The following is an 8,721-nucleotide window of genomic DNA, read 5'->3' as shown; positions in this document are numbered from 1 at the left end:
AAAGACATTCATGCTAATAGTTTTCATTTGAAAACACATTGTGAGAATGAACAAGAATTCTTTTGTGTATACCTCCTCATGAATGCGAACTGAAGCGCATCTTGGAGAAATTCATGAGTCAATCTAGTGAACTGTATGTCACTACGATTCGAATATCGAATCTCATGTTGTCGCCAAACATGATATTTGGGACACCGACTCATATAGGCTTTGGTTTGACCAAATTGGTCAACCTGGAAGAGATATAATGGTCCAAATTTTGAGAAATTCTCATGGACATCCATTCTTCCGCTCAAAACGAAGACATTCGAGATCTAGCATCACCATGAAGCATGGTGGTGACCCGGGGGACATTGACGTCACCCGAACACGACTCCAACTTCCTGGAGGTCGTCCGGTCAATTCCTCAAGCAATTGAGGTGCACCGGCCTTTCCTCGATGTCGCATTGGCCCCCTGCAATGCTCATTGCTCGTTTTGAAAGCCTATTTTTTAGCTAAATAAGGAGTGAGACCCTCCTACGCTAAATAACACAAAAGTGAACATCATATTCTTACATCAAACTATGTAGATAGATACAACCAACTTGCGGACACCTTTTTATGCTTTATGGTGTTGGTTGACGTGTTAACACACTAGTCACGTGTTACACTATTATCTACTGCTTATACTGCTTATACTTCTACGGGCTCACTACCCATTCTTTAAAGAAGTTCATCAGGATGTAAGTTGAAGTGTCCTGTACCCCATGTTCACACGTAATACGGTCTCATCGAGGCTACGACCAAGCAACTTTAGCTTGTCGCTCGAACATTATTGATGCGCACCACTCTTTCTATTGCGTCTTGGGGCTATGCAATATTTGCATGCAGCTTTACTATTCATCTACGACCCACCATCATTGAATTTTGTTGTACTACAGCTCGTGACTGTGTACCAGGATTGACACGAAATTGCAATCCTTGAGCTCGGCAGGATTGAAACGGATCTCCAATCCTTGAGCTTGGCTAGATGTTATTTCTAGGTGCCAAATCACATTGCCACTGCGTACAATGATGGGTCATTTGAGATGAACAAGTTTAGGTTGGATATGAACCTCCACCTATAATCCGCATATGTAGGAACCTTGTCAGGCGATCTCATTCACCGCTAAATTGCGGATTGTCACTTTGATGAGACAATATTCCCGCCGTTAGGGGGAGATAAGAACACAAGTGTTCAAGTGGAACGACGTGAATTGTCGTGGTTTGTCCCCACTAAGTCTCATATTGATCCCAAATGCTTATAATGTTAAAGTGACGAGATCACATGCTGCAAATATGTCTACAAGGATTGATGTCCTACAAAAAGACATGACGCGACCAAAAAGTGTTGGTCTTGACGCCATCACCATGGATGGTGATATGATGACGCCATATAGTGGCAAAAATTGGTGTCACAAGGCCGTGTGGCTCCGTAAAAGGAGGGAGGCCCTTAGGTTCGATATTGTCTAGCACTAGAAAGAAAGCGAGCTTGGCACAACCTGATCCATTGATCAGTGATACTCAAATCCGTCTCATGAAGTCTGAATTGTAATTATCGTTGGGGGACGCCTCAATGTCAAATCCAATCCATATAGAGATCTCTATAAGTATTACACTAGTGTACATGAGGACGTGAGATAATGAGTCTACTATCGAACCACCATTCGTTGATGGATATCAACTTAGTTGATTGGCCTAATGGAAAGATGCGATCCAACATTAACAAAGAGATAAGTCCTTGGATAGGTGATGCCGACACCGCAAGCTAAACCCTATCAACTATACCTTTGTTAGATAACGTAGTGAGAACAAGAGCTTAGACTCACCTTATGGCGCAAGGTCTCTCACTAACACGCACTGGGATCAACTACGATGAGATATGCTCTCGTAATGGATGTCATTGAACTCCACTACTTTGTCAGTTTGGTAGTTTCCGAATAACTGAACATACAGCCTATGAATGTGGTCATAATAACATCTCTACGAGATCAGAGATATACATAAAGGTCTTAAACGGACTTCATTCATCCGAATCAAGTGGCTCCAGACCACAGTAGCACGCGTTTGCTAAAGCTATTGAAACGCACATGGATTCTACTTGATTTGGAAGGGATATGGTGAATTATGCCTTTGCGTGTTCATTCCGGATTTACATAGACTCTTGATGGATCAAGAGATGCCATATGTATCAACATCCGAAGAAAAAGATCTTGGGAAGACACAGTCTCGATAAGATGACTGTATTGATGATCAATCGACTTAGGCGCTCTATAACTAGTGAGGCCTACATATACTTCCATGATTAGTCAAAGTCTTTGCTTTAAAGAGAGATCCGTTGTTTTGTCTAAAGCAAGATGACAATATGTGTTAAGAGATGGAGTTCCCATCTAAGTACAATAAGACGCATCAATGTACTCAACACAATACGAAAGACTTGACATCTTACTCGCTATGAAAAGTTATAAAGCTAAGTGTAGCTATGCGCCCACGCAACGCCAATGTAATGGCAGTAACTCCTTTTTCAATACTTAATGGTATGAAAGGTTGAGGCTTATTCTATCCCTACATAAGAAAGACACATCAAAAGCGAAATCAGAATCTGCCAAGTTTTGTAGGTCAACTTCCACGGGACCTATAGGAAATCTCACTCACTGGAAAATGGTGAAATTGGTACCATTGGAAAGGTCTATGTGTCTACTTTCCAGGGACACCAACCATTTGATCATACCTATCATATTGAGTGAGTTATGGCCTTTTTCGTAAAATAGGACGAATCTGTCCGACAATCTGATTTTGGCAAAACAGTCAACTTCAACGGGATTTTGTGAACATCTCCTGATGAACCAGAATGTGTGTAATATACGGTTGGAAAGCTAAATGAGTCTAGTTTCCAAAACCGTTTACGGTTCGTTCATATGTATTTCCTAGAGGAAGTTACGACTGTTCTAGTAATTGAAGGTCATGCTGCGCGGTAATCTGATTTCCTGCACGAACTTATGTTTTGAGTTCACAAGCGACCTTCTCCTCAAGATCTAAGTGTAAAAGATCATTTGAGGACAATACGGCATGATTTAGTTAATCATTGCCCAATGCCACATTTGAAAACATGTTAAAGAGCATTGACATGCTAAGTCGTTGAAACTTCCGTGATTAGTAAGAATCAGGAAGAGCCCTATGATTGATGTAAAGATCAGGGGGAGGTGCGAACTTCAGGGGGAGTCTAGCACATACATACATGTCACTATCAAATGTGAAGGGTGCGTTGTACTCTTTTTCTCCTACGATCAAGGTTCAGTTTTTCTCCCACAGGGTTTTTGTAACTTGACGAGGTTTTTGACGAGGCAACAGATCAGCACCATCGGCATATCAGCGCGCGGCACAAGGGGGAGTGTTCTAGGATATTCTCTACTGTGTGCCTTGGCCTTATGCCAATAGGATATGTAGTTAGACTAGATCTATGTATTCATATCCTTACCATATTGGTATTGTGTAATTCCCTATATAAAGGGCTCCTATCAATGAATAAGATGATGATTCTCTTGCTATCTCTTTGTCTCTACACTTTATCCTTCATCAGTTTGGTTATTTTTTAGGTTTCTTTTAACAAAAGATTAAAAATTAGAAGCACTCTCAAGATTTAGTATGATTAATGATAATTATTGCCCCTTGTGTAATGAGGATCAAATAATGAGACTGCTAATCATTTGTTTGGTGAATGTAAGTTTGCAAAACAAGTTTGGAGATATTTAAATATTCCATGATCTCTCAATTGTGATAATGGCGACATCAATGTTTTTGGTATTCCTCAAGCAAAAATTTAGTGAAGAATTGTTTACTAAGGATTATCATGGCAAAATGAAAGGCCAAAAACTATAAAATCTTTAGAGGTTATATCCCTAATCCTTATTAATTATGTGGTTAGTGCTCTTGTTGCAGAGTCCTCTTATAACAATGATTTTAATTCAAGGCTTCATAGGGTGCATAGTTTAAATCCTCCAGCCATTATCAAATGGCATGCACCCTTGGACTCCTATGTTAAAATCAACTTTGGCGGTTCGGTTGGTTGAGACTCAGCTACATGTGGCTTTGTCATCAGAGATAAGTGTGTTAAAATCAATATTCTTGCTTCAACCAGCAATATTGGTATTCATTTTGTACCGATTGTTGAGGCAATTGCTTTTAGTGATAGTTTGCTTGTTCCAAAACCGGATCCAGAATATTCGGTTGGAGATTTTGGAGCCTAAAACCGAATTTCTACAGTTCTTGGCCGGATTTTCTGTTTGTCCGAATTTCAGGTCAGATCAAATCGGTTTCGGGCCAATATGATGTAACCCATGAGAACACGAAATAGAAACTACTCAACCCATCAGAAAATGAAATCGACACCCAGTAGGAAATCCGAATTGAAATACATAAGAGAGAAAAAAAAAAGTTGAAATTGAGAGAGAGAGAGAGTGATGACATGGAAAAAGTGAGAAAATAGAGTGCTTGTGAGAGAGAAGAATCTGAGAGTGTTTAGGGAAATAACTTGGACATATGGTGGCTATGGCTTTTCTTCCTTGAAGAAGGCTGAGAGTAGAGGAAGGGAAGAGAGGATGAAAAAGAGGGTGAGACGAAAAGGCAAGAGAATTAAGGATTTTAGTATTTATATATGAGACTAGGATTGTGTGTGGTAAGGTCCGCAGGTAACAAAACAAAACCCAATATTAAAATGACAGCCCTTTCAAAATTTATATATAATAATATTCGGGTCGGTTATTTTCGGGTGGTTTTGCAGGCTGAACCGGAACCAACCCGGTTTATTTTGGTTCGGGCCGGTTTAGGCTGTCTTTGGTAAGGCTAGGCATAAAACCCGTGGTTGATAAAAAACCGGCAAATCGACCCTAACCGGCCGGGTCGGGCCGGGATTTTTACCGATCCGTTTATAAAAATTGTTTTGTTCGGGCCAGTCCCACTACATGTCAGTTCGGGCCCGGTCCTTGGTTTTTTATTCTTCGGCCCGAAAGCCCGAACTTGTGCCATTAAGCTTATTATGGGCTAGTTTTATTAGCCCATGTACCTTTCAAGTATGCTACTGAATATACAAATTACCATATGGGATTATAACTGTTTAATAAAACCTTATCATTCTAATCCTATCCTAATCCTAAAGAGCAAATCGTCATCTTCATAAACTTTTCAGTTATCACTTTTCTTCTCTCTTCCTAAAACGCAGAGACATAGATGGAAACAAATTTGATCGGCAGTTCGGCTCAAATCAATCGATAAAGAAGCTTCCTCTCTTTTTTTCTCTCTTTCTCTCGTTCTTAAACAAGGTGGGCAGTTCACAGATCAATCGATGAGAAGCTTGCTCTCCAAATTGGGAGAAAAAACCAGGATCTGTCACTGAAAATGGTGGGTTTTGTACAACTTGTCCTATTCGATCTCACTCCATTACGCCGGAGTCCCACACTGAGTTAATGAAGCCGGAGAGCAAGGGTATGTCAGATTCAAGGACCAATAAAGTTTGAGCATTAAAGACCTTTTTTTTTTTCTGTGAAATATAAAGTTTTCTCCCTCTAAATTCTTTTCGGTGTTTTGCCCAGATATTCAACCATCACTCAGAAGTTTTAGATAGATCTGGTGGTGAGGGTCTTGAACAAGTGCTTAATTGATTTTGTTGATATCGTATTGTTTGCAGTCAACATAACTCAGCAAATTGGGAGGAAATTGAGAATGAACAAAGGAGAATACAAGTTCCAGGTTACTGAGAAGGGAGCCCGAAGGCCCAGTAAGACCGGCCGGTTCTTGTCTGTCCGGGTTTTCGCCGGTCCCGGAAATTTTCAGAGGAAAGACCGGCCCGTTTGACTAGTGACCGGTTCGGGCCCGTTCCTTCAAAAAACAGTACCGGTCTGGGACCATGGCCAGCCCTAGTCTTTGGACCTGTTTTAACCGGTTTGGTTATCCGGACCGAATTTTCGGGCAGCTTTATCAGTTTTCGGTTGAAAACCATATTTAAGCCCACCCTTACCAAAAATTGTTCTTTTATAAATCAGTGAGTGTTAATTTATCTATTAAAAAAAATAAATCAGTGAATTTATTGTCAAACAAGAAGAAGAAGCAGAAACATTATTAAATTAAAATCAATTAGGCCCTATACCATTTGGTTTAGTGACGTATATAATTAAGTTTTCCTATCGTTACTAGTCATTTGCCCCAAAAAAAAAAAAAGAGAGCAATGTGAGTTTTCCTCTGCCAGGGTTCCTACTAGGGTTCTCCTCAACGCCTCAGTCCCTTTTCCTCCCTCTCGCAACACTATGTCCCACGAGGTTTCCTACCGCTTTGTTGTTTCTCTAACCATCCGGGACGATGGCAGACTTTCCTCTAGCGTTGGTCATGCAACTGCTGCTCCACAATAATTCTTTGATGTTGGAAAACTTCTCCTTTTTAAACCGTCAAGTTTAGGATCCTCATGTCGTGATCGGTACCATAACACAGGTTTGGTCTCAAGAATTGCCTATAGATGTGTGCGCAAGTTGACTGGTTCATTCTCCTATTTACTAAGGCTGAAAACCATAAATGACTTCTTGGAGGAGGTACTTGGTTTTCGGGGGCTCACTCTTTGTCATGACGGAATATGATGGCCTCGGGGATGAGCATTTATGTAACGCCCCGTACCCAATTTTACCTATTTACTGGGTATTCTACGAGTTACTGAGGAATTTAACCGTGCTCGATAACTTGGTAATTTAACGCTCGAGTTCATTTTCGAGTTTTTCTCAAAATGTTAAATTCCTCTTTTAAGGCCTCGATGTAGTAGTACGTGTCGACACGGGGTTTCCGGTGTCTTCGGATTATTTTAGAGTATCGAACTACTTTCTTTGATTTATTGAAGGTTGGTAAAAAGAAAATTTATGTTCTGAAATTAGAAAATTGTGGATTAATCTTGGCCGTCGGATCTTTAGGGTTTTGATCTCAACCATTGGTTCGGGTATAAAAGGATAAGAAAGGGTTGACTCGGTCAAGCACCCAGACTCGGGCGTTGACCCGAGCTCCCGGTCTCTCTAATCTCTCTCTCTTTCCTCCGTCGTCTCCTCGCCGGAGCAGCGCCGTCCGACCACCCTGGCGACGAGACTGGCACCAAAGTGATCCTCTCCTCCTTCTCGACATAGCTCCGTTCTTGAATCCGGGAGGCCTCCACTATCGACGGAGATTGGAAGAGGAGGACGACGACTATCCTTCACAAATTCCGGCGAGTCCCGGCGACGAATCGACGGACCAAGGTCATATTCTTGTTCTCCTTCCTCTCCTGTTCTTTTCTGGGTTTGTTTCATCTTGAATCGAGCTCTAACATGAAACCCTAATTTCTGCCTAATTTGGGATTTCCGGCGAGCCACAGTTGTCGATGCCGTCGAGGTTTCTCGGCGTCGACAAAGCGTCCTGGAGTTCCTCCCTCCTCTGATGTCTTGGTGGCCAGCTTGAGTTAGGCAAAGCGTCGAAAAGTTTTAGGGTGCAACCAGTGCTGTTCTGATCGAGGCGGTGCTTAGCAATAGCTTTCCGGCGAGGGTAGAGTCCGTGTTCTTTTGCTTGTTCTTCGGTTTGGGCAAGGCAGAGGTAAACTTTGAGATTTAGTTGTTGTGTTGCTCTTGTGTTGTTTGTGCTTGGTTGTTTGGGATTAAACTAGAACTGAAATGGTGTTGTTGTGCCCTTGTATGTCGATAACTTGGAGAATTGGAGCTTATAGGGAGGTTATGGCGAAATTCCGGCAAGAGGCCAGAATCTGACAGAATATTCCAGCAAGTCGCCGGAGTCCGGCGAGGGGCGGAGCTGACAGAAACAATGGAGGTAGTGATCGATGTTTCTTTTTCGTTGTATGTCATTTCGGAAATATGAAAGTTTGTAGGTTGTAATTGGAAATATTTCTAAGTGAGTAAAGTTTCTATTTTAGGAAACTTTCTATTTATGGGAAACCTTTTTGGATGCCTTTAGTAAATTGGTTTATGTTTTAAAAGCATGGAATTGTTTGTGACTTCGATTATCGGTTAAGGTTTGGTTTGGAAACGAAGGAGTTATAGTTGTGAAGTTAATCGAAAATGATTATTAATTTCTGTTGGTCGACGTGGGTCAAGCCTGGTTAATTCTTGGTCAACCTAGGAGATTCTAATCAAACTAGGAAGAAGTTGAATCGATAATTGTTATGGGGTCCGGTCTGATTGTTTTGTTCTTATGTTTATTATTAGACGTGGGTTATAGCTAGAGAGTGTGAATAGTTGGAGGCAGCGCTCGAGGAGTATTCCGAGCATCGGAAGGCTTAGGCCTAATATTGTGAGTGGACATTTTGGTTTTTAATTAATATGCATGCAAGATTTTATAATTTAGTATTTTATTTTCCGAGCATATATTATAACTTCGGCATATGAAATGATTTTGAAAATTATTTGAGATCGATGCATGGATTAAATGTGGGTCATAATATATGGATTTGAGCTCGGATTGATAATTTGAGATTTGAGTTTGGATTTTCTTTATGATTTCCGGAATTGAGATTTCATATTGATTTGCATATTGTCTGGTTTTTTAAAGATGATAATTATTGAAGTTATTTATTTCATTGAGCATTTTAACGTGTGGGACACGTCGTTGAATTTAATTAATTTTTTTGCTCTTTGAATTCTTTGAGTACGGTTGGGAATCGTACTTATGCTTTAATTATGAGTTTCG

General features: G+C 40.8%; 1 non-coding gene across 1 annotated transcript; it reads left to right on the top strand.

Annotated features, from left to right (window-relative positions):
• The first annotated feature begins 5,129 nt into the window (after positions 1–5,129).
• On the top strand, positions 5,130–6,069 carry LOC101307867. The gene is made up of 2 exons (XR_184214.1): positions 5,130–5,499; positions 5,702–6,069. It is a non-coding gene; the product is annotated as an uncharacterized LOC101307867 (transcript).
• The last annotated feature ends 2,652 nt before the right edge of the window (positions 6,070–8,721 follow it).

This window comes from Fragaria vesca, linkage group LG3, assembly GCF_000184155.1.
Source record: "Fragaria vesca subsp. vesca linkage group LG3, FraVesHawaii_1.0, whole genome shotgun sequence".
In the NCBI taxonomy this organism is placed as follows: Eukaryota; Viridiplantae; Streptophyta; class Magnoliopsida; order Rosales; family Rosaceae; genus Fragaria; species Fragaria vesca.
The sequence above is the reverse complement of the archived record's forward strand: the minus strand, read 5'-3'. Positions and strand labels throughout refer to the sequence as shown.